The sequence below is a fragment of the Lepidochelys kempii genome, chromosome 6 (assembly GCF_965140265.1).
Source record: "Lepidochelys kempii isolate rLepKem1 chromosome 6, rLepKem1.hap2, whole genome shotgun sequence".
Taxonomy (NCBI): domain Eukaryota; kingdom Metazoa; phylum Chordata; order Testudines; family Cheloniidae; genus Lepidochelys; species Lepidochelys kempii.
In genome coordinates this window covers 74,276,247-74,303,285 of record NC_133261.1, presented here as the reverse complement: position 1 = coordinate 74,303,285, position 27,039 = coordinate 74,276,247, and the positions used below count along the sequence as shown (strand labels likewise).

Sequence of the window (27,039 nt, the reverse complement as noted above, 5' to 3'; positions counted from 1 at the left end):
TAGAAATAAACCAGGGCAGAATGATGGCATAAGGCGGCTGAGATTTCAGAAAAGCAGAGATGTTCAGGGTATCTCCTTGTTGGGTGTGCTTGGAACATTTAAAGGAATTCTGCCCTGGTAATCTTTTTATTTACTTTATAATAGAATATTCTGCAGATGGACCCATCAGGAGCATACTTGTGGCAAGAAGGCAAGGGAGCACTGACAATTGCAGTCAGTCAGAGGGACAGTATAGAAGGTAGACACCACCACTAACTCTATTACTTGACATCTTTTAAACCTACTTTAATTCTACATAAATAATTTCCAGCACCAGCATTATGTTTCAAGTGAGATTTCCCTTATTCGGCAAAATTCTCTCTCCATTTTTGTTTTTGGTGCCAGCTTTTATTTCGGGCCTTTTGCAGGGCCTTTTGCTGAAAGAGCTAGAGTAATTAAAAAAGAAAAGAATCCTATTTCTAGGGAATATAAATTGTGGTAAGCCTGGAAAAGTGTCCTTTAATTAAATACTGATCGTCCTCCTTAATTAAAACTGCCACTAAAAACTAGGCAGTCCGGTAGTTAAAGTAAATAATAACAGGACATGAGGAATACCTCTCAAATGAACATCAGAAACACAGTTACACAAATGTAATAAAAGGGGTGTATGTGCAGTGGCTCAGAAATGGAACAGAGCTTTTCACAGCTAATTTCAAACATGGTTTAGGGCAAAAATGGAATTGAAATTTGTTACATCTCATGAATGGAATTGAAATTTGTTACATCTTGGTGACCCCAGACCATTTCCTTGTGAGCAGTTGTTTGGATCACTGAAACCACTGCCAGAAATGGCACCCTACTTAGCAGTCTCAGAAGAGAAGCCAAAGACTGAATGGGCCATGGGGACTGAGCTCCTCCCATGCCCTAGCAGTTGTCCTGTTGTCCCAGAATTATGACACATGAGTGGAGCGATATGGAGAAGCTTGCACTACTACTGTTCAATCTGTGCATATTCTGTGGATAAAATCGAGATGATTTCGAGCCCACGTCCTGGGTTGTGCATGGTGCAACTTGGGGTGTGTAGGGGCATTAAGCCATCTCTATACTCCCTTTCCCTCCTCCCTGCAACCTGCTGAACCTGGGGCCACGAGGCCATTCCCTGGAATAAAGCAGGGCAGTTTCAGAGCTGCTCTGCCCTTCTTCAAGTTCAGTCTCAAACCCACCTCAACCATGATGCCCACAAATGGATGGGTGGCAGAGGTTCATTAACTGTGGGTGGGTGGGTGGGTGGGTGTGCGCGCGCACATAATGTATAAACATAACCTCAAAATCTGCAAATTATTCCCACCAGTTGGTTTATGATGTTCCCTGTGCTCCTGTTGTTGCTACTCTTGCAGCTTCTCCTTCATCCTCTCTATTGTGTGCTCCTTCCACCTGTTTATAAGACTAAACTCTTCAGGGAGGGGACTGTCTCCTATTATATGTCTGTACAGCACCCAGCATAGTGGGGCCGGATCCTCAACAGGGCCTCTGGATACTACAGTAATACAAATAATAAATCATCATAATCATGCCCTATTTTGTGCTGGGCAATGCCAGCACCTTGCGTGTAGAGACACTATGCCACACCCCCTTTCTCTCAGGCACACCCTTTATGCTGGGGGCCAGAATAGGGTTGCCAACTTTCTACTTGCACAAAATCCAACACTCATGCCCTTCTCTGAGGCCCCCCTCCCTCTGTCACTTACTCTCCTCACCCTCACTCACTCATTTTCACTGGGCTGGCTCAGGGGGCTGGGGTGAGGGCTCCGGCTGGGGGTTTGGGGTCTGGGGTGGGGCCAGAAATGAGGGGTTTGGGATGTAGGAGGAGGCTCTGTGCTGGGGGGTGGAGTCAAGGGGTTCAGAGTATGGGAGGGGGCTCTGGGCTGAGGTAGGGGGTTGGGGTGTAGAAGGAGGTACGGGCTGAGGGTGTCGGTTCTGGGGTGAGGCCAGAAATGAGGGGTTCAGGGTACAGGAGAGGGCTCCAGGCTGGAGTGGGGGTGGGTGAGGGCTCCGGCTAGGGGTATAGGCTCAGGTGGAGCTGGGGAGGAGGGGTTTGGGGTGTAGGAGGGTGCTTTGGGCTGGGGATGAGAGATTTGAGGCGTAGGTAGGTGCTCCAGGCTGGGACTGAGGGGCTTGGAGGGCAGCAGAGGGGCTCAGGGCTGGGGCAGGGGGTTGGGACCCAGGAGGGGATGAGGGGTGCAGGATCTGGGAGGTGCTTACCTCAGGCGGTTCCTGGAAGCAGCGGCTTGTCCCATCTCCGGCTCCTATGCAGAGGTGCGGCCAGGTGGGTCTGCGCGCTGCCTTGTCCGCAGGCACCACCCCGACAGCTCCCATTGGCTGAGGTTCCTGGGTGGCCAATGGGAATTGTGGGGGGCGATGCTTGGGGCGGCGGCAGCATGTGGTGCCCCCTGGCTGCCCCTATGTATAGGAGCTGGAGAGGGGACATGCCGGCTGTCTCCTGGGAGGTTGCGCGGCACAGAAGCTCTCAGGGAGCCTGCCAGTCCAGCTGCACGGTGCCGCCAACCAGACAGTCAACAGCCCAGTCAGCGGTGCTGAATGGAGTTGCCAGGATCCCTTTTCAACCGGGTGTTTCTTTTCTCCTCAGAATCTGACTAAATTAGACTGTAGCATCTGTGTTGTCTTATTGACAATCTTCTAGTTTTCAGACTTTCCTCTCTCTGATACACAGTGCCTCCTAATATGCAGTCTTTTTTGTTTTTATTACCCTATGTTGCCTTTTTAATTAGTTGAAAGAGAACAAATTCCACTCTAATCTGTGCTTGATACTATTAACGTTGCATATGCCTAGAAAGAATGATTGAACAGGTTATATTTTTCAAAGGGGGATGGGAGCTCAACCCAGCCTCCCACATTGTGGGCATGGTTTGCTTTCCAGGCCCCAAACCTTCCATTGGTGTGTGCGTGATGGCTGACATCTTGGCAGACACTGGCGATTGACCACGGACTCTCCAGACTTAAAATAAAAGTCTCTGTATCTTGCGCTAAACAATTGGGGACTGTAGCAGACTTGGATCCCCTGTGGATCAGCTACGCTAACCAATAGGTTCTACATGCAATTCAGTTATTTTTAGTATCCAAATAATCTACACTTAAGAGCTAACAGCCTTGTACTGTTTTCTTGTTACCTGGGCCAGTAAAATCAGTGGTGGTCTTCCCATTGACTTCAGTGAGAGCTGGATAGGAGCTGATCCTTCAAGATTGTGGCCCTGGCCTTGATCCAGGAAAGATGCGCACATGTTTAATATTAAGCACATGGACAGTCCCACTGAGGTCTTAGAGACAGATTTCCTCCCTGTCATGTCCATCTTGAACTAGAGATCCCTGTTTTAATGCTCACTGAAGTGTCAGTGGAAAGACTCCCATTGATTTCAATGGACTTTGAGTCAGGCCCTCAGAGCAGACAGTGGCTGGAAGTACCTCTTTGTGTGAACAGTCATTCCTGAGCTCTAACTGCTTCAGTAAACTGCCCAATTTAGGCACACAAATGTAATTCGCACACGCAAATCAGAGCTCTTGTGCGTGCAAAAGTGGGTATGGAAAATTGGTGTGCACAAATTTAGAGGCCACTATTGAAAATTTGAGCCCTAAAGTAACAGAGAAGTGTCTTTTTGTACATTTTACTGGCACAGATCTATATAAAGTAAGGGTATGTCTTTACTACCAATGTTAAAGCGCTGCCATGGTAGTGGCACCAGCTCTCTCCCAGCTCTGTCTACACTGTCGCTTTACAGCGCTGAAACTTGCATTGCTTGTGGGGAGGAGGGTTCACACCTATGAATGAGAAAGTTTCAGTGCTGTAAAGTGGCAGTGTAGACAAGGCCTAATTTTACAGGGACTTTGGAACCTGAAATACCTAAATCAGCCCTAGGACTATGTTTACAGGATAGCCTGAGAAAAGTATCTGGATTGTGACGGTCACTGGGGAAATTTTCCAACTTTAACACACACATTTTTAAAATAGGTACTGCCAAATTTAAAAAAGAATTTTCAAGATGGCCACCCTAATATTTCTAGAGGGAATCTTTGCTCAATACTTGGATATAATCCATGATGATTTGCCAGATTTTCACTTTCCATGAACATTCTGCAGAACAAAAACAATCTCTCACTTGTTATGAATGTCAGTGACAAACAAATCTAAAAGTGTCACAAATACCACTGAGGCAAATTCATGTTATTAATTTAAACCAATTTTTGTGAATATATTTTTATAATATTCAGTGCTACTGAGGATATACAAATTAACACGAATTTTAAAAAATGGTTACATACTTATTAGGTGAAACACTTTATCACTCTCCTAACTAAATTAGTATTTAGTTAGCCACAAATTAGCCACAATGAGAACTTCTAGATCAGCAGAACATGTTGCAGGTGTTCCCATTCACAACTCACACCTCACACTGATGACATTTTCAGAGCTGCCACAGGTGTTTTCAAATGTGATTTATTCTGAACCTGATTATGTTCTTGTAATATAAATATTTACCTGGAGAGAATCCAAAGGGGATTAGTGGTCATGCTCTGTACTGTGCTGAAGGAGATACTGGTTCAATTCCTGTACCTAGCCTCTCTCCCCACAGTAGGCCAACAGGGTCCAGAATTGCTGCAAAGGAAGAATACTTTGCCTCTTGGGGGAAGGAGCAACTAAAGGCATTAAACAGTGATTGCAACAACCTAATAGCTAATCAACAACTAGCACTGGTGCATTCAGTCTTGTCCCGCTTAGCAGAATGCTATGCTCATGAATACGCATACTCTATTCTGGGCCATACCAACTGGGGACAACATCCAGACATACTCTGTATAACCTGTATGCACTTACTATATCTATAGAATCTGACAATACATACACCTAAGGTGAAGGTGCCAGAGAGTCTTTCTGTTTGTCTTGGCGTAGGTTAGGTTAGAACTCAACTATGCAACAACCAGTATTGTGCTAAAGTAATGGGCCCTGGAGCAAGCAGTGTTTGCTGTATTCCAGGATTTAAACTTCACAGTTGGTAGCTTGGATGGGAGTTGGGGAAGAAAGGAAGGGAGAGGGTAAAAAGCGAGCAAAGGGATTCTCAGGGCTCCAAGGTGAGACAGAGAAATCCATAGTGGCAATGGAGGAGAAAATATTTGCTGGAAGGACCAAAACTTCATATAAAGAACATAGGTTTTACGTAGATCTTATGTAGCAGTTTCCAGAGCAGACAAAAGATGTGTACAAAAGCCCCTTGAAATGTAATTGTATATACAAATCTTTAAGTGATGAGTGCAACCAATGCATCCTTTGCAAACCTACCATTACTGAATTAAAATGTATTCTCTTAGAGATATGTGGAGTGATCTCAAACCGAGTAAGGCCTTGAATACACCGGCAAGTTTCTACTCAGTGAAGCAGCTTTCTGTGCTGTAACTCCTGAGGTGTACACACTGCCAAGCCACTTAGTGCGCAGAAACTGCGCAGTTGTAGTGCTCTGAAAAAACCACCCTGATGAGAGGTGTAGAGTTTTCTGCGCTGGGGTGCCAGTGTAGACAACGTCGCGGTTACAGTGCTGCGATGGGCCTCCGGGAGGTGTCCCACAATGCCTGTTCTCGCCTCTCTGGTCATCAGTTTGAAATCTACTGCCCTGCCCTCAGGTGACCAACCCGTCATCAGCCCCACCCCATACATTCCTTTGCAAATTTGAAAGTCCCCTTCCTGTTTGCTCGGTGATGCATACAGTAGTCTCGGTGCATCTTCTAGGTGGCCATGCCTGCTCCACGCACCAGGTGATCCCCTGCTTGGAGCAATGCCAAGCTGCTGGACTGCATCAGCATTTGGGGAGAGGAGGCTGTTCAGTCCCAGCTGCGCTCCAGTCCTAAGGATTATGATACCTAGGGAGAGATTTCACGATGCATGACAGAAAGGGGCCATGACCGGGACAAGTTGCAGTGCAGTGTCAAAGTGAAGAAGCTGCGGAACGTCTACCACAAGGTGAGGGAGACAAACTGCCATGCCAGTGCTGCGTCTACGAGCTGCTGGCTCTACAAAGAGCTGGACGCGATACTTGGTTGCGAAGGCCCCTGTGGATACTTCATTGGCTCTCCAGTTGAGAGTGGACCGAACCAGGAGGAGGAAGTCTTGGATGAAGAGCAGGAGGGGGAACCAGAGACAGAGGATGACTTGGAGGCCAGAGACGCATGCAGTCAGGAGCTCTTTTCTACCCTGGAGGAGGCTAGCCAGTCACAGCAGTCAGATCTTGGTGAAGCGCAAACAGGAGAGGAGGCCCCTAGTAAGTGGATCTGATATTGGGAATTGCTGAAGCGAGTTGTTGGGAGCAGGAGGGTGCAGAAATCAGGCTTGTCTCCTACCGCATGCCTATTCTGAGTGGCAGAACAGGCTGTTGATAGACTCCCTCACTTCATGGGAATCTCCCTCAGAGATCTCCTGGAAACTCTTGTGGAGATACTGGGCAATTCGCTACCGCAGGTTCCTTGGCAGAGCTGCTTTGTTTCTTGCCCCATTAACAATAACTTCCCCACGGCACTTTGCCATCATGGGCCAGGGGACAGGACGGACCATTGCTGCACACAGGCAAGCCGCATAGGGGTCAGGGCGGAAGCTGCAGGCTTGGAGAAGACCCTCCCTGGATTCCCTGTTCACCCTCAGCAGTGAGATATCTTCCATAATGATCACATCCTATGGAAAGTGCGGGGACAGGAATGATTATCAGGCCCCCCCTACAGTGCTGGCTCTCTCCAAGAGCTAAGTGCCCAGTGTACAGCAGGGTCCAGGAAGAGTGATTTACTCTGCCCCTGCGGTTACTCACCATTTTGGAGGTCTTGTGGCTCATGTGTACTTGCCTGGGGTCAGCCAGTTAGTGACAGGTGTGAGAGTACTGGCTATGTTTTGAAGCATTGAATCAGTGTTGTCTGTGTTGCAAACAATACTGCTTCTGTAAAATGTTGCATTTAAACTTCCCAGAGATGACCTTGAAAGCCCAGCCTCCCTCTTTGTTATCAGCAGCAGAATGGCTGCGCAGAATTAGAAAGCAGCCACGAAGAACTACGGAGGACTTTCTCTGTGAGGTTATGATGCACTCTGCCACTGAGAAACAGGAATTGAAGGAGTGGCAGGATAGCGAGAAGAGGGACCGAAAGGAGAATGTGGCACACCAGAAAGAAGCCACGACGTGGCTCTTAAACGTTATGGAGTGCCAAGTGGGCTTGCTCCAGGCGATACTAGCTCTTCAAACCGAGCAGCTCCACACCTGCCCTCCCCTGCAGCTGCTGTCAGAAAATTTTCCCATGCGCTCTCCATGCACCCCCAACACACTCTTATCAACCTCCTGGCTCCACTCTCTACCCACAGCATTCCACTCCTCCCTCTTCATAGTCCAGCACTGTGAACTCTCACTACCCACTGCACTCAACACCATCCCTCTGCAATTTGGCCCTACTGAAGTACAGCACCTTCTGCACTGTCCTCCAAAGGAGAAGATTGGGTATGATCCCTGGACCTACACAAATCTGTAGCTGTCCTGGAACCCCTCCTCCTCTTGAGACCTTCCCTTCCCCCTTCTCTCATTCCCCTCCCTACTGATGAATTTTTTCGTTTGACTCTCTCCTCCAGGGGTTGTCTTTTAATAAAAGAATTGTGTTGGTTTGAAAGCAATCTTTATTCTATTAAGTGAAAGCAAAAAGAGCACTGCAAAGCAACATACAATTATGTTAAGGCTCTTGCTTGCATTGTGTGCACCAATCACCTCCTAGCATTACAAGCACTGCAATCCTGAGCATAGCAACCAATATTAGTGGCTTTCAGCTTCAAGTTGATGCCTCAAGGCATCCCTGATCCTTATGGCCCTGCGCGGTGCCCTCTAATAGTCCTGGTCTCTGGCTGTTCAAATGCAGGCTCCAGGTGCTGAGCCTCTGCCGTCCAGCCCTGAGTAGCTTTCACCCTTCCCTTCACAAATATTATGGAGCGTGCAGCACGCAGCTATAAGCATAGGAATATTGTCATCGGCAAGGTCCAGCTTCCCATACAGGCATCGCCAGTGGGCTTTTAAACGGCCAACTGCACACTCAACAGTCATTCTGCACTTGCTCAGCCTGTTTGTTGTTGAACCACTCCTTGCTGCTGTCAAGTTGCCCCGTGCATGGCCACGGCATTAAGGGATAGGCGAGGTCTCCCGGGATCACAATGGGCATTTCGACTTCCCCTACGGTGATCTTCTGGTCTGGGAAGAAAGTCCCTGCTTGCAGCTTCTTGAACAGGCCAGTGTTCTGAAAGATGTCTGCATCATGCACCTTTCTGGATCAGCCTGTGTTAATGTCTGTGAAATTCCCATGGTGATCCACAAGTGCCTGGAGAACCATTGAGAAATACCCCTTGCGATTAATGTAGTCGGTGGGTAGGTGGTCTGGTGCCAGAATTGGAACATCTGTCACCCCTCTGCAGTTAGAATCATAGAATCATAGAATATCAGGGTTGGAAGGGACCCCAGAAGGTCATCTAGTCCAACCCACTGCTCAAAGCAGGACCAATTCCCAGTTAAATCATCCCAGCCAGGGCTTTGTCAAGCCTGACCTTAAAAACCTCTAAGGAAGGAGATTCTACCACCTCCCTAGGTAACGCTTTCCAGTGTTTCACCACCCTCTTAGTGAAAAAGTTTTTCCTAATATCCAATCTAAACCTCCCCCACTGCAACTTGAGACCATTACTCCTCGTTCTGTCATCTGCTACCATTGAGAACAGTCTAGAGCCATCCTCTTTGGAACCCCCTTTCAGGTAGTTGAAAGCAGCTATCAAATCCCCCCTCATTCTTCTCTTCTGCAGGCTAAACAATCCCAGCTCCCTCAGCCTCTCCTCATAACTCATGTGTTCCAGTCCCCTAATCATTTTTGTTGCCCTTCGCTGGACTCTCTCCAATTTATCCACATCCTTCTTGAAGTGTGGGGCCCAAAACTGGACACAGTACTCCAGATGAGGCCTCACCAATGTCAAATAGAGGGGGACGATCACGTCCTTCGATCTGCTCGCTATGCCCCTACTTATACATCCCAAAATGCCATTGGCCTTCTTGGCAACAAGGGCACACTGCTGACTCATATCCAGCTTCTCGTCCACTGTCACCCCTAGGTCCTTTTCCGCAGAACTGCTGCCTAGCCATTCGGTCCCTAGTCTGTAGCTGTGCATTGGGTTCTTCCGTCCTAAGTGCAGGACCCTGCACTTATCCTTATTGAACCTCATCAGATTTCTTTTGGCCCAATCCTCCAATTTGTCTAGGTCTTTCTGTATCCTATCCCTCCCCTCCAGCGTATCTACCACTCCTCCCAGTTTAGTATCATCCGCAAATTTGCTGAGAGTGCAATCCACACCATCCTCCAGATCATTTATGAAGATATTGAACAAAACCGGCCCCAGGACCAACCCTTGGGGTACTCCACTTGATACCGGCTGCCAACTAGATATGGAGCCATTGATCACTACCCGTTGAGCCCGACAATCTAGCCAGCTTTCTACCCACCTTGTAGTGCATTCATCTAGCCCATACTTCCTTAACTTGCTGACAAGAATACTGTGGGAGACCGTGTCAAAAGCTTTGCTAAAGTCAAGAAACAATACATCCACTGCTTTCCCTTCATCCACAGAACCAGTAATCTCATCATAAAAGGCGATTAGATTAGTCAGGCATGACCTTCCCTTGGTGAATCCATGCTGGCTGTTCCTGATCACTTTCCTCTCGTGCAAGTGCTTCAGGATTGATTCTTTGAGGACCTGCTCCATGATTTTTCCAGGGACTGAAGTGAAGCTGACTGGCCTGTAGTTCCCAGGATCCTCCTTCTTCCCTTTTTTAAAGATTGGCACTACATTAGCCTTTTTCCAGTCATCCGGGACTTCCCCGGTTCGCCACGAGTTTTCAAAGATAATGGCCAATGGCTCTGCAATCACAGCCGCCAATTCCTTCAGCACTCTCGGATGCAACTCGTCCGGCCCCATGGACTTGTGCACATCCAGCTTTTCTAAATAGTCCCTAACCACCTCTATCTCCACAGAGGGCTGGCCATCTCTTCCCCATTTTGTGATGCCCAGCGCAGCAGTCTGGGAGCTGACCTTGTTAGTGAAAACAGAGGCAAAAAAAGCATTGAGTACATTAGCTTTTTCCACATCCTCTGTCACTAGGTTGCCTCCCTCATTCAGTAAGGGGCCCACACATTCCTTGGCTTTCTTCTTGTTGCCAACATACCTGAAGAAACCCTTCTTGTTACTCTTGACATCTCTGGCTAGCTGCAGCTCCAGGTGCGATTTGGCCCTCCTGATAACATTCCTACATGCCCGAGCAATATTTTTATACTCTTCCCTGGTCATATGTCCAACCTTCCACTTCTTGTAAGCTTCTTTTTTATGTTTAAGATCCGCTAGGATTTCACCATTAAGCCAAGCTGGTCGCCTGCCATATTTACTATTCTTTCGACTCATTGGGATGGTTTGTCCCTGTAACCTCAACAGGGATTCCTTGAAATACAGCCAGCTCTCCTGGACTCCTTTCCCCTTCAAGTTAGTCCCCCAGGGGATCCTGGCCATCCGTTCCCTAAGGGAGTTGAAGTCTGCTTTCCTGAAGTCCAGGGTCCGTATCCTGCTGCTTACCTTTCTTCCCTGCGTCAGGATCCTGAACTCAACCAACTCATGGTCACTGCCTCCCAGATTCCCATCCACTTTTGCTTCCCCCACTAATTCTACCCGGTTTGTGAGCAGCAGGTCAAGAAAAGCGCCCCCCCTAGTTGGCTCCTCTAGCACTTGCGCCAGGAAATTGTCCCCTACGCTTTCCAAAAACTTCCTGGATTGTCTATGCACCGCTGTATTGCTCTCCCAGCAGGAAAATTAAAGTCACCCATGAGAATCAGGGCATGCGATCTAGTAGCTTCCGTGAGCTGCCGGAAGAAAGCCTCATCTACCTCATCCCCCTGGTCCGGTGGTCTATAGCAGACTCCCACCACTATATCACTCTTGTTGCACACACTTCTAAACTTAATCCAGAGACACTCAGGTTTTTCTGCAGTTTCGTACCGGAGCTCTGAGCAGTCATACTGCTCCCTTACATACAGTGCTACTCCCCCACCTTTTCTGCCCTGCCTGTCCTTCCTGAACAGTTTATAACCATCCATGACAGTACTCCAGTCATGTGAGTTATCCCACCAAGTCTCTGTTATTCCGATCACGTCATTAGTTAGGGAAGCCCATTTGTGCAAAGCCATCCACAGTGTCATGCATGTTGCCCAGAGTCATGGTCTTTCGGAGCAGGATGCGATTAATGGTCCTGCACGCTTCCATCAACACAACTCCAACGGTCGACTTTCACACTCCAAACTGGTTTGCAACCAACTGGTAGCAGCCTGGAGTACCCAGTTTCCACAGTGCAATCGCCACGCGCTTTTCCAGTGACAGGGCAGTGCTCACTCTCGTGTCCTTGCGCCACAGGGCTGGGGTGAGCTCATCACACAGTCCCATGAATGTGGCTTTCCTCATGAAAAAGTTCTGCAGCCACTGCTCGTGATCCCAGACGTGCATCGTGATGTGATCCCACCACTCAGTGCTTGTTTCCCAAGCCCAAAAGCGGCGTTCCACTGTGGTCAGCACCTCCATGGAAGCCACAAGCGATCTCGTGTCATAGCCACTATGCGTGGTGAGATCAAAGTTGCGCTCCTCTTGACTTTGTAGTTTAAGGAATAACTTGACTGCCACTCATGATGTGTTCTCAGAGTGAGCAGCGTACTAGTCAGCAGTTCAGGATCCATTCCTGCAGCCTGAAAGAGGCCGGGCACACAGTGCACAAACCATTGACAGATGGTACCAAATGCAGATGGAAGCACAGGGTTTGCTGGGATGTAAAGCAACGCATCACGGGGCATTGGGTCAGGACCCAGGATGCCCCACAACCCCCACTCCCCCACTTTGCCACAAGTCTCTGTGGCAGAAGAGAAAGAGGTGCTCTGTGGGATAGCTGCTCAGAGTGCACCGCTCCGAATACCACTGCAAGTGCCACAAGTGTGAACACGCTATTGCGCAGGCAGCTGTCAGTGTGAACGCACAACGGTTTCCCTTCTGTGCTCTCTGAGTGGCGCTGTCACTCTGCCAGTGTAGTGGTGCCCTAAGAGAGAGACAGAGTGGGGTTGACTTGGCATTAAACGTTGAATGTAGATGTTTGAAATATGGCCAGCAGGAATATTTCATAAGCAGATGTAACTGTCTAGCAGCCCATGTAATATTTTATATGTACTAGGGAAAGGTGTAGGCCAATCGTATACATGAGCAAAAACTCTCAGATGAGTGTTAAAAAGCAACGAAGAAATTAAGGTTTAAGTAGAAGTTGAAGCTGGAGGTTGAATAATAAAACTAATATGTTATAGCTATTAGCAGACTGTTACCATTTTGCTGGCTAATAAAGTAGATAGATTATACTGTATCTGAATTTGATTAATATCTCTACTTCAGATGATTGACCTAGAATAGATGTTCTGAACAGAGGTTACTATAATCTGTGTCCCTGTTTCCTCTGCGAAAGATTTCAGCCTGTACTTCTGTAGCATCTTTAAGGATCTCAAAGCACTTCAAGAAACATGAATTCAACATGAATTAACATGAAGTCTAGTATCTGGGTGGGGTAGGTGTTAATAGAATCATTTTACAGATCTGCACACTGAGCAACAGAGTAGAAGGGATTTGCTCAAGGTGGCACAATGAGACTATGGGAGAGCTAGAACGTACTGACTCTCTGTAGTAACTTTGGCAGTGAAGGGATGATTTACCTGGTAGTTGGGGGAAGCATCAGATATGCCTTTAGTGTAGCTCCTGCCACCCATATCTGGCATGTAAGGCAGCACTGATGTGGTTAAACCTATTGGAACATTTTTGGGACTAAACGTTACATTATTTCTATTGCATCCGATGAAGTGAGCTGTAGCTCAGGAAAGCTTATGCTCAAATAAATTGGTTAGTCTCTAAGGTGCCACAAGTCCTCCTTTTCTTTTTGCGACTACAGACTAACACGGCTGCTACTCTGAAACCTGTCTTTATTTCTTTTGCAATTCAACCAGCCTGAGAGTTTATTTTAAGGGAAAAGATGTTGAACAAGTGCATGGAAGTGATTTAGAACCAAACTGGGGCAATATTATGTACAGGAACCATTTGCTGAGCTACTGGCATTTTACCAATAGCAAAATGCCATGTATGCTGTCCTAGTGATGGTCTCAAGCTTTTGCTTGAGTGTCATGTCCAGGCTGGATGGAGTAAAAGGCTCTAAAGTGAAGCTGGTTACTTTCTTGTCCCTTCTGAAGCAAATCTGTCTCCTTATCTAAATGCTTTGTGTTCCTGATGGGAGTCCTGCTGTGTCTGTTATTCAGGCTTGGGCCCTTGTACTTTCAGTAGTCAGGTGCTCCAGCTCCTCTGTAAATAACCTTGGGGGGCCCCCAGCCAATGAGGCTGCTGAATGTGGATGTCTTGTGGTCTCTAGACAGAACTCAGTTCTCCAACAGGGATGAGCAAACTCTGCTAGGCTAAAACAATCCCCATCCTTCCATCCTTCTGCATTTCAAGAAATGGAAGCAGGATTAAAGTGTAAACTCTTTGCCACAGTCCCTGCCTTGTTCTGTGTGTTTTTACTGCACCAAGCACAAATAGGGCCCTGTCCTACTTGGGACTCCAGGGCACTACTGTAATACAAATAGTAAAGAATTAGATGTGGATGGTCTTGCTTAGCTAGATGCAAGTGCTGAAATAGTTTAGGAGAGGCTGTTCTTACACTATTTCTAGCTGAAACTGAAAGCAAACGTGTAAAAAATAATATAATTAAGTAAAATAAATGAGAACACGGTGAGAGGCTCTTCTTGTGAGATTCCCTGCCAGCTGTACAGACTCAAGGTCTGCATGGTTCAGATAAGCCTTGGGTAAGCACCTCAACTTTAGAATGCTTATCTAAATTGCACCTGAGCTCCAAACCTGCTGCTGGATTGCCGCTCCCAGTCTCCAGCACATATCTGGGGCCTGCTGCAATAGAAAGCTCCTTGAGTCTGATCCACCAAAGATGAGAGCGAGGGGGCGGCAGCAGGTGGTGAGTACTGGTGCTGGGTTTTGTGCTGGGCTATGTGGGAGAGAGATAGAAAGGAGACCCACAGCAGCCGATTGAAATAAGGCAACAAGTTTCTCCCTTTTGGAGACATGGTGTGAGGTGGTTCAGATAATTTGCTGTATTTATAAATCAAATAACCAGGCTGAGCCAGTGAGGGTAACCATTACACCCTGCTGTCTTGTTCCCCAGTTATGGCTGCCATAGGGGAGGCAGTCCTGGGGTTGGGAGAAGCAGTCTGAAAGAGCAACTGGGAAGAGTGATCAGAGGCAAAGGGACAAATTGTAATTGGAGGGAAAATATAGATAACTTCAATCCAAGCGAAAGTCTATTTTCAAAAGTGCATGGGATGCTAGGAATCCAAGTCATACCTAAAAAACCTGGAAAATGTCCTAGTCTTCATCAGGGGCACCACTTCAGATTTTGGTGTGGGGGCGGGGCAACCTTAACCATGATTCCAGGGGCTCCTTAGGCGCTTGAAAACTGTAGTTTTTTTGGCAGATAACCTAACAATTAGCTGACGGGCGCATTATATCTAATTCCTACATAAAAGAAAGAAAATTAAATAAATATTAGACCCACTCAGCTTTAATACTAACATGTTCTGACATCTTGTAGCAAGTCACTTAAGGGACACTGGTAAGGTTTAAAATTTTAATGTGTATTCTTACTTTCCCAAGTATCAGAGGGGTAGCCGTGTTAGTCTGTATCCACAGAAACAATGAGGAGTCCAGTGGCATCTTAAAGACTAACTTACTTTGCTACTAACTCTGTGGAGAGAGAGAGACCCCCATCAGGACTCCTGTGCTCTGGGAGAGGAGTGGGGTCTAGTGGGTTACAGCGGGGGGCAGATACATCTGGGTTCTTTACAAGAACATTAGAATGGCCATTCTGCCATGCTGCATAAGACCAATGGTCCATCTAGCCCAGTATCTTGTCTTCTGACTGTGGCCAATGCCAGGTACTGCAGAGGGAATGAACAGAACAGGCAATCATCAAGTGATCTGTCCCCTGTCATCCACTCCCAACTTCTGGCAAACAGAAGCTAGGGACATGCAGAATATGGTGTTGGACTCCTGCCCATCCTGGCTAATAGCCATTGATGGACCTATCCTCCATGAACTTATCTAGCTCTTATTGGAACCCTGTTATAGTTTTGGTCTTCACAACACCCCTGGCAAAGAGTTCCACAGTGAAAGAAATATGTTATTTTATTTGTTTTAAATCTGCTGCCTATAAATTTCATTGGGTGACCCCTAGTTCTTGTGTTATGTGACGGAGTAAATAACATTTCCTTATTCAATTTTTTCACACCATTCATGATTTTATAGACCTCTATCATATTCCCCCTTTGTCATCTCTTTTCCAAGCTGAAAAGTCCCAGTCTTTTTAATCTCTCTCTATACGGTAGGTGTTCCAGACCCCTCATCATTTCTGTTGCTCTTCTCTGTACCTTTTCCAAATCCAATACATCTTTTTTTGAGATGGGGTGACCAAATCTGCATGCAGTATTCAATGAGCGTACCATGGATTTATATAGAGGTGATATATTTTCCATCTTATTATCTATCCCCTTCCTAATGATTCCCACTATTCTGTTAGCTTTTTTGATTGTCAATGCACATTGAGTGGATGTTTTCAGAGAACTATCCACAATGACTCCAAGATCTCTTTCTTGATGGGCAACAGCTAATTTAGACTCCATCATTTTGTATGCATAGTTGGTATTATATTTTGCCATGTGCATTACTTTGCATTTGTCAACACTGAATTTCATCTGCCATTGTGTTGCCCAGTCACCCAATTTTGTGAGCTCTCTTTGTAACCATTTTCAGCCTGCTTTGGACTTAACTATCTTGAGTAGTTTTGTATCCTCTGTAAATTTTACTACCTCACTGTTTACCCTTTTTTCCAGATCATTTATGAATATGTTGAACAGCACCAGTCCCAGTACAGAGCTCTGTGGGATACCACTATTTACCTCTCTCTACTCTAACCATTTATTCCTACCCTTTGTTTCCTATCTTTTAACTGGAGTGCCTGGCAATGCTTTCAGGATCATCTAACAATCCTTAATTTAATGACAAGGCTTTTGTTATCTTAATCACCCTGCTTCTGTTTATAAACAAACTCCCTGCCCCAAAGGCGGAAGCTGGGAGCAGTACAGAATTCATTACATATCACACTCAAGATGTGATGCAATTAAGAGCTCCCAGCTGAGGTAGGGCATGCACTGTGAGGAGACCTTGGGTACAAAACTCAGAGGGGGGCTAGAGCCGCCCCCTGCCCACCCTAAATGACGCTCCTGGTCTTTATTTAAGATCCAAGACTACTGAGGTTCACGTCAGGCTTTGAGCTGCTCTGGCTCCGGGCCTGCCGACAGGGGAGGGCAAAGAGGGCAATTGGCCAGGGGCCTGGGTGATTTAAAAGGCTTCCTGCCCGCTCTTGCTCCACACCGCTCCTGGAAGCGGCCGGCATGTCCCTGTGGCCCATAGGGAGGGAGTCTCCGTGCGCTGCACCTGCCCTGAGTGCTGACTCCGCACTGGCCAATGGGAGCTGCGGGGGCAGTGCCCGCAGGCAGCAGCGCGCGGAGACCCTCTGGGCCCTCCGCCTAGGAGCTGCTGCCAGAGGGGTGTGCCAGTTGTTTGTGGGAGCCGCCTGAGGTAAGCACTGACCCCCTGCCCCACTCCTGCACCCCTGTCCCAGTCCAGAGCCCTCACCCAAACTCCCTCCCAGAACCTGCACCCCAACCCTCTGCCTCAGTCTGGTGAAAGTGAGTGAGGGTGCGGGAGAGTGAGCAATGGAGGAGGAAGTGGGGATGGAGTGAGCAGGGGGTGGGGTCTCAAAGAAGGGGTGGGACAGGGGCGTGGTCTCGGGGCAAGGGTCTATGGGTTTGCATGATTAGGCAGTTGGTAACCGTACTGGGCAGGCTTGTGGAAGCCCTGGCTGTGCGGGAAGAGTGCGCCCAGCAGCGCAGCTGGCAGCTTGTTGGACACCAGCCAGCAGAGGCACAGCACCGCCCAAATGTCAGGCGGACCGCAGCTGCATGGGCGTGGCTTGTGCGTGTGTGGGGGCCCAGAATTGCTGTCAGCAGGCTTGTCTTTGGCTCCATCCAAAGTCCTCATTCTGGCAAGTAAAGCCAGGCTCTTCCGTCTGTGGCAAAGCTTGTCTCCATGACTAAGATGTACCTCTTGTTTTAGAGGGCTTTGTGCAATGCTCCCGAAACACTTAAAGCCGTGGGGGATCAGTCTTGTGTAGATTTAAAGGCAGTCCCAAACCTGGGTGACTCCCTGTATAGTATAAGTGAGATTTCTTTGTGCTACTCTCCCAAACTTACCCATATAGACCAACACTCACGGCCTGGCACAGTGGAGATGCATAGAAGTAGCAGATGCTATTGACAGTATGCAAGAGTGTAACAGACACATCTCAGCAGCAGGCACATCCCTTGCCAACCTGGCAAACAAGGGATCGTGCTCTGATCCTCCACATGGCAGCACTTTGCAGCTCAAATTGCAGTCTTCTGAAAAAAACCCAGGAGTACTTGTGGCACCTTAGAGACTAACCAATTTATTAGAGCATAAGCTTTTGTGGGCTACAGCCACTTCATCGGATGCATTGAATGGAACATATAGTAAGAAGACAGATATATATATACATATAGAGAAGGTGGAATTTGCCATACAAACTGTAAAAGGCTAAGTAATTAAGATGAGCTATTATCTTCTGAAGGGAGAGCTGCTGGGAGGCTAATGCTGGCCCTTCTCTCTTCTGAGCCCTGTTTGGTGTTTGCCATCACTAATAAAAATGTTCCCTTTCTTGGATACAACGGCTCATGGGACTCCCAACTTTACATGCCCCAATAAGAGCAGGCAGGCTAATCCGCAAATAGAAAGGGTCTTGGCTAACTTCACTTCCTAGACACCAAAGAGGCTGCTGGAGCGAACCAGTAGGAAATCTCCTCGGCAGGCCTCAGCAGACAAGGACCTGTAGATAATGTAGGGAAGCAGTGACTGCACTTCCTGTCTCCAGCAGAAAACCTCCTTGTGAGTTCTTGGCAGACTGCCAGAAGCTGTGAAAAGCCGAGGAGAGAATATTGATCCCAGTCATTGTAACACAACATCAAACTTTATTCCAGTACAGGCCACTGTCCCTACGTACACATCCTCACTCTGTCTAAGGGCAGGTCTATGCTACCACTTTAGTTGATCTAACTTACATTGCTCAGGGGTGTGAAAAAAGACACCCCCCTGAGCGATATGAGTTACAGCGACCTAAGCGCTGTCCATACCCGTGCTATATCAGCAGAGATGCTCTCCTGCCAACAGAACTTCTGCCTCTCATGGAGGGGGAGTAATTATGCCGACGGGAGAGCGCTCTCCTGTCGGCATAGAGTGTCTTCACCAGACACGCTGCAGCGGCACAGCTGCATTGATGCAGCTGCGCCAATGTAGCGTTTCCAGTGTAGACCTGCCCTCGGTATTATCCTCATGATTCTCTGTACTACAGTCGTTCCTATAGATCCCAGCTGAGATCCTGGGCCCATTGTGCTGGGCACTGTACATATACATAGTAAAAGACACCTTGTCCTGAAGAGCTTGTAATCTAAATAGACAAGTGAAGTAGTGGGAGGGGAAACTGAGGCACTTGGAGGTGACTTACCCGAGGGGACGCAGCCAGTCGGTGGCAGGGTCAGAATTCGGACCCAGGTCTCCTGAGGTCCCCTTCTCTGCCCCATTCTGCTCCTTCTCTGCCCCATTCACTGGGCCATGATATCTGTCCGTGGTGCCCATGTCAGTTTAATTAATCAGGGTTACTTACATCATGGATTTTTTTTTTTTTAAATTTAATACCATGTTAGCAAAACACACACACACACACACACACAAAAGGGAGTAAATTACACAGTGAGGGCTGAGGGTATTTTTATCTTTGCTCTTTGGACCTAATCATCTTGGTGTTTAGACTGGCATTGTTTGCAATAGACTGTTGCAATAAGGCAAGAGTCCCCTTTATTTGCTCTAGGGAAAGAGCTGTTGATGGCTTTGGCAGACATGAACTCTGACCTCCTCCTGTTCCTCATCCATGTTCCACCTCTTCCCCTCCCCCTCTGCTGGCTGATGTTCCAGCAGACAGAAGTCACTGACGCAGAAATGTACATTTCCAGGAGTCAATAAGCCCCAAGCCACAGCACAATCAAAGCAACAGGGTCATAGGGTGATACTAAACAGTAAATCACACAGCACTGACTTGTGGCAAGCTACAGAGGGAAAGTATTGGCACCAGGTCATGTGCTGCACATCTGCAATGCAAATTAATTATCATCTATCCAGACACATATCAAATGATCAAAGCTCCACCTGCCAGGAATGACTAGGAATTTGCGGCAGGTCCTGAAATTCACAACACAGCAGGAGACGTCGGGATTCATTAGGAACTGCAGCAGCTCTAGGCCCCAAGGCAGTGGAAATGAGCGAAGTGCGGTAACGGCAAGTTGGAGCATTAATAGGTCAGCCAGTGAGGAGGGCTGCAAGGTGGCGACCTTGCAGAGGTTTTTGTCTGAGACCCAGCAAACCTCATTGCTCTAGTACGACTCTGAGCACCTTCTCTCTTCTGTCCCTTCCAGAGTCCAAAGGGAGATGGTGATGAGGAGGAGGAAGGAGGATCTCATGAGGCCCCAGTGTCAACATTCATCATGCTCTTTGCAATGAGAGCCTGAAACTTTCCAGCGCTGAACATTTCTGTGTCTCATCTACCACCACACCCTGAAATCAAATTCACAGCTAGGTGAACCAGGCACTGTACAAACATGTCAGAGCTGCCTCCGCCCCCTTCTCTCCCGCTCTCTCTTGCCTTCTCCTTTCTCTCTCAAGTTTCTCGGAGAGTCAACGGATTCCAGCGTGAGAATATTTCCACCTCACCACTGGTTCCGGAGCAGTGAGAAATCTGGGGTAAGCTTCAGATCGCAGGTCTGGGGACGGTCACTGGGTTTGCTTTTTGTATTTAAAACAACAACATTCTAATGGCTGCGGTTTCATGTGATTTGTTTCCTCTGTTTACAGAGGACTAGGTTTGTCAGTTTAAACTAACCTCTCAGTGGCTGTGCTTCTATGGGTTAACCCCTTCTCTTTGGAGCTGCATTTTCAATCTTAGCAGTGCCAGGAATGCATGTGCTGAGCTCTTGTGTGTTGGCAATACCACTTTAGGGCAATGTGAGAGGAGAGCAGTGGGGTTTGTGGAGCTTTTCCCTTCAGATCTGGTTCTGGAAGGGAAAGAAAACTGGGACCTGGGCTCCTTTGGGAAGGAATTTACTCCATCTTTACTCCTATAGCCCAGCAACACCGTCCACCAATCGGGTTTGCTGGATGGCAGTGGTAGTTTCCCTGCAGCCCTTTTTCTACTCAGAATTGTCCTCTACTGGCATTCTCACAGTGGGACAGTCAGTGAGATCTCCTTTCTTTCACCTCCCCATCCCCTTTAGACAAGCAAGAATGTGTGTCTCTTACGGGGACGTGGCATTTGGGACCTGTTAGTGTAAGCTGTCAACAACGTGGAGCATGGAAAGAAAATGCCTTGCTGGACTTGGCAGTTGGTGAGGAAGGTTAAAGTCACCCCTGATGATGCTTGGGAAAGCAGACAGCCCATGTCAGGAACATGCCTACTGGCTCTCTGTATGCAAGATGTAACAATATCTCCAGGGAGCCCCTTATATCTGCAGGGACCCTCACCATACCTATCAGAGATACTTATTGATTCACCAGCTAAAACCCCTCATGCCCATATCCCTGCATTTCTTCTTTGCTATGTCAGCTAAGACCCTTTCAGCACAGCTGCTGACATATTGTGTTGTATATCTGAAGTATCAGGAAACTGGCTAATTTCATACTATTTGAAAACCATTTGTCAGATTTACATTGGCAATGTACACACAATCTCTTTTAACCAAGTGATCTCTCTCACACACACACACACACACACACTCATACACCTATGCACACACACATGGAGAAGGTAGGTCTGTGTGGCAATTGTCCAGTAATATTTACTGATCCATTTCTCCTCTTGTTTGCCAGGATATTAAGTGACTTAATGTACTGGAGGACCGAACAGTGAAGTAGTCTGAGAAGAAGAAGAGAAGCACATAGCTGGTAAGTGAGTACTCAAAGGTGGGGCTTGGGAATATGTACAAAATGAGGCATTTGCTGAAAAGATAAAAGGCCAATCCCCCTTTTGAAGCCCATCCTAAGACAATGCCCAGTGCAGCTGAATCCCTAAATTGCTGCTTGTGAAAGGGGTGCTGCTATACTGGCATTGTATAAATTCTCTCTCCCCGAAGCAGTCAAGTCATTAATCATGTGGTAAGACTGTGTATTGATGCTCACATTGTGCAGCATATTGATATGTATGAACAATGGCTTATAAATAAGCTATTAGTAAATAGGCTGGTCAACTAGTATAAAGACCTGTTTGTGATATTAGCAACTGGGCTTCAAAGCAGCCTGTAAGTGCCCCTCTGTGGTGTGCTGCCTGTGAACATTCATGTGAAAAACATTTTGTGTGTAAGAACATTCATGAGAGAGAATCTGGGGCCCAGTAGGTGAGAGTCAGTTAACTGAGAAACAAAATTTTGTTTTGTGACTAAACAAAATTCCTTACAGAGGAAAGTGTATGTACTTGGTAAAAGTTCAGCATCCTATCATGGAACAGAAACAACAGCATGCGAGCTGGGTGACCAGTCCCAAACGTCAAATAACGAATTCTCAGTATCCGTTCCTAACTGGATATTTGCTGTGAACAGTTTGTGAACAACCCACAGGTCAAACATGTTTGTCAAAACTATTTGATGTGTTCGTAAAAATCACAATCGGTTCAAAGACAATTCATGAGCAGCGAGAAAAGGCTAAATATGTCGAGTAAACTGTTTGAAACAATTAGACAGATTAGCTCTAATTGTAAGTAAAAATGCATTTAACTACATACATCCCATTCCCCTGGATCATACAATATTTTATTTTCAGACCTAGACTCCATGATTTTTGTTCCTGATAATCAAGGTTTATCTATCTTTGTAGAAGGATGGTATCTAAGGCCCCATGTCACCATAATGCTCCGTTGGTCTGGCTCAGACATAATGCTCTGGGAATCCAGTTAACACTCCTCTTCAGTCAGTGACAGAATCTCTGGTGGTTAACATAAGATGCTACCCTCCTCAGCCCCAGAGGTTAGGGGAGAGCACATTTATCATCACACCAATCTCAGACCCTGCCAGATCAGGATCTAAACCATGGGACCAATTTTCCACTCTATCACATCACTTTTGCTCCTGTGCATCTCTGTTGATATGAATGGGTTATACCAATGCTGTCAACATTTGTTAACCTTTATGCTGAAATGTTCCCAATTAATACTGAGTTGTTAAACATAAAGGTCCAAGAAAACCCAGCTTGGTTTTCAGATTCAAGCTTCTAGGTTCGTTTCAGAAAAACTGTTTAGTAGGATCACTAGGCAACACTTTGAATGATACAACCAAACTTTATTAAAAAATAGGGTGACCATATTTCCCTCTGCTGAATATGGGACACCTGGTAAAATTACTCGTATTCAAGTGAGTTCAACGGCCATCAATCAGAACTATGCAGTACAAATGTTAAAATTAACATGAAGTTGACTGAGCCCCCATTAAAAAGAAATACTGCATAGTTAAATTCTTTTTATTTACCTTCTTATCTTTAAGGCTTTAGGGTTCACATAGGGAGGGGTGACACACACACCTCCTCCCCCTCCATGGGGAGAGGTGACACACACACACACTCCCGTACACCTCTCTCACACGGGGGGGTCACCAACCCGAACTTCTCTGCCAGCGCTCTCTGCCCTCCATGCCTGGCTGGGCCCCTGGGATGGACCTGCCTCTCCTGGTACATGGCATTGCACCTTCCCAAGGCAACGTGGTGGGGGGGGGGAATGAAGGCCCCCAAATTCTACCAGCGTTTACACCAGAATGTGGCCAGCAGCAGCCTTTTGGCACTGTTCAGGAGGGAAGGGATGGGAGCTGCTTCCAGCCGCAGGGGAGGAGGAGAGGAGGAAGGGATGACCTGGCTTGTGTCTTTGCAGAGCTCATCTCTTCTTCTCCGCTGTCCCCCTCCGGCTGGAAACAGCTTGTTCCTTCCTGCCCATACAGTGTCGAAAGGCAGCTAACACCTCCAGGCTGCTGCTGGCCACCGACATAACCCAGCTGCCTCCTGTTGCCACCACCTCCCCACTGGCTACAGGAAGGAAGGAAGGGGCAGGAAGGGGTTAAGCCCTAAGGCTGCATTGTGCACCAGGGCTCAGGGAACCTGGCTGCAGGAACTTCAGAAAATGGGCCAGAGAGGTGGCTCAGTAGGGAAGGGTGCCTAGGGGATGGAGCAGCCCTGCGCTCCCTTGGGCAGGACCCAGGGCAGGGGAAGGGGGGTGAAGAGGGGGGCTAAGCTCCTGCCCCAGGGCTGCCGTGGAGTCAGCAGGTTCGGGGTGTGAACAGGCTGGAAATCACTTCCCCCGCCCCACTCCAGAGCTTAGCTGAAGGGCGGAGAGGCTTCCCCGTACCAGCGCTGTGTGGGGCTTTGGCACATGCAAGGCTTGGCTCCTCCTGGCCAACATCCCAGGCCGGAGGGTCTTGGGCTTTCCCAGGGTGCCGGCCCAGCCAGAGGCAGTGGGGGAAGGAAGGAGCCTGCCAGCCAGGCTGCTGGTGAGCTGAGCGCTCTGACCAGAGGCTGGTTCCCTGCACAGCTCTGGGAGCGGGACACGCCCCGCCAGGGGGTTATGAAGGAACAGCGGGGCTGGGGTGTAGGGGCGAAGGAGCAAAGCAGGGAGAGGACAGCAAGAGGGGGAGCACGTAAAGGGCTGATGGGTGGGCTACAGAGGCAACACGTAATGGCTGCTGCCTGGCACCTGCCCATTCTCACCAGCCACCAGAGCTCGCAGTGTGCAGCCAGTGCTGGCCAGAAACAGGATGCAGGGCAGGGCCTGAGAGCTGCTTGGGGTGGGGGCTGCACTGATGGACCAGCATGAGGAGCGGCCGACCCTGTGTGCTGCATCTTCACCCCGCCACCAGCCTTGCACACCCACCCCCATCGTCGGCCACTGGACACCCCCTCCACTCACTGCTGGCATAATGGTATCCTTTGGATGCCAACTGCAGCTCTCCCTTCCAATTTAGCAAAACTGCTCCTTTTATACTGTATTATAGTACTCATTAACATTAAACTGTCCTTTACCATAATTCTATTGCTTCCACCTTCTTATTGGCTCTTTACACTGCACATTATTTAAATTGACATCTGCACCAATGTCCTTCGCATACTAGCAATATAGATAACATTTTAATAAACCATTCACAATTTTCATAAACATTTATTAAAAACGTTGCTTAAACCAGTTATAATCCAAACATAATGGTAACAAAGCCCTGGGTCACGTCCTTGCTCACTCTTACTTTCCCATAACACACTGTCTCCAACTTATCTTTGCCTTTTCTCACAGTAGCAACTTCAATTTCCCCTACTCCTCTACACCGAGGGTTTGGACCCCCGTTAGCCTAACATCTCCTTCGCTTCTTAATCCAAACTATCCTTTTGGTTACAGTGTAAACCAGGTGCACTGGAGGGGAGAATCGGGCCATATCCATTTAACGTAGCTCCTGCACGGTATCTAAAGGGCAAACTCGGGTTCCTGGGTGGCAGCAGGTTTGTGCTGCTACCTTGCTGAATTAACCCTTGAGCAGTATTGATATTACTTTTGTTTTTAGATTGATTGCCTTGGTCTTACATAAGAGTCAAACATTAACATAGTTGGATAAAATAAAAATCCAGGCTCCTGGTCCCTTCAAAACCCTTTATAAGAAATGTGTCTTCACCCTATATATGATGATGTTGTTGCCCTTACAAATCAGAGGCTCCTCCCATTCCCATCCCTTCTGTAGTCTAAGAGCTGGGTGACAAAATAACCGATACCTGAGAGGAGGTGTGGTCTGAATTGTGGCTGCAGGGTCATTTTAGTGTAGTGGGTACAGCAGGGGGCTGGGGATCAGTCAGGGTCTAGGTTCTAAGATCAGTTTATATGACTCACTGTATGGTTTGGGTAGGATTGCCAATTTTCTAGTCACACAAAAAAAATCCTAGACCCGCCCCTTCCCTAAGGCCCCCGTCCCCCACTCACTACATTCCCTCTCCCTCGGTGGCTCCCTCTCCTCCACCCTCACTCACTTTCGCTGGGCTAGGGCAGGGGTTGGGGTGCAGGAGCGGGGTGAGGACTCCAGCTGGGGGTGTGGGTTCTGGGGTGGGGCCAGAAATGAGGGGTTTGGGGTGCAGGAGGAGGCTCCAGGTTGGGGGGTGGAGCAGGGGGATTTGGAGTGCGGGAGGGGGCTGCAGTTTGAGGCAGGAGGTTGGGGCTTGGGGTTGGGGCGTGGGCTTACCTCGGGCGGCTCCCAGTCAGTGGTACAGTGCGGGGGCTAAGGCAGACTGCCTGCCTGTCCTGGCACCACACTGTGCGTGCTCCAGAAGCAGCCAGCAGGTCCGGGTCCTAGGCGGAGGGGAGTGGGCACGGGCAGGAGGCTCCACGCACTGCTCTCACCCGCAGGGATCACCACCACCCCAGCTCCCACTGGCCAATGAGAGTGCGGAGCCAGTGCTCAGGGGCGGAGGGGGGCCTGTGGACTCCCCCACCTAGGAGACAGACCTGCTGACTGCTTCTGGGGCGCAGTGCGGTTTCAGCCAGGACAGGTAGGGACTAACCTGCCTTAGCGCCGCAGCACCGCTGACCGGACTTTTAACTGTCTGGTCGGTGGTGCTGACCAGAGCCACCAGGGTCCCTTTTCTACGGGGCATGCCAGTCAAAAACCAGACACCTGGTCACCCTAGGTTTGGGGTAAGTCACTTTACAGCTCTGTGCCTCAGTTCTCCATCTGTAAAATGGGGATAATACAATTGACCAGTGTCACAGGCTGGTGGCAGGTTTAGTGTTTTCATAAAGCACTTTGAACTGCGTGACTGCAAAGCAATGTGTTATTACCTACATTATGACAAGTGGGGAATCAACTTGTCTTTATTATTGTTTGGAAGTCGTTAAAATTGTCTCCAAAACCTTGCTAGCCTAGCTATTGGTGTCATCATGATCAGGTGGCATGCTCCTGCCATCTCAGCACATTTCCACCACATTGCTAAGGCACGCATCCTGAGGCCTGAGTCTTCATTGCGTGGGCAGTTACATCTGGGCACAGTGAGTGTAAAATGCTACCATTTTGATTTGGTAGCACCCTTTGCACAGATGTAGATGACTTTGCAAGGTGCAGGACAAATGGAGAATCAGGGCTTGGGATCTTCCTGCCCTTATATAGTGAGTCCCAAGGAAGGGCAAGCTTAGCAAATGTCTCCACAGTGTCTTGAATTAATGAGCAGTCTGTTATGATGGCCAGTGGAGAGCATGTGAAAAAACATGATTTTTTAAAAATGAAAACAATCCATCTTCATTTTTGGATGTACCTCAGGGAATCTGCAGGTGGGCTGTGTGGTGCCTGGAGTGTCCACTGTGAATGGAATGGGACTGTGAATGTAGGGAAGTGTCCATCTGTGATTCAAGGCAAGTGAGAAAGGTGGCTGAAAGGTGCCCCCCTCTCAGCAGAGCTAATTGAGAGTGAGTCCTGTGGATTGATCTCTGAGGCTGGGAAAAGCAGTGCTGGTGTTACATTGGTATTTGCTAACCCTAATCCTCCAGTCGATCTAATAAGAGGAACAGAAAGGCTACGTCTACACAGGGATAAAAAACCTGTGGCCGGCCTGGGTCAGCTGACTGGGCTCGCGGTGCTCGGGCTTAGGGGCTAAAAAGTCACTGTGTAGATGCAAGGGTTGAGAGTCCCAGAACTCAGCTC

General features: G+C 48.1%; 1 protein-coding gene across 1 annotated transcript in view; it reads left to right on the top strand.

The window, feature by feature from the left end:
* Positions 1–19,853: 19,853 nt before the first annotated feature.
* The window catches only part of PAK6 (p21 (RAC1) activated kinase 6), a 33,350-nt gene continuing 26,164 nt past the window's right edge, over positions 19,854–27,039 (top strand). Inside the window, exons 1-2 of the mRNA XM_073348805.1 lie at positions 19,854–20,086; positions 21,209–21,283. The gene's annotated coding sequence lies outside the window, so the exon portion shown is untranslated. The remainder of the gene's footprint in view (positions 20,087–21,208; positions 21,284–27,039) is intronic.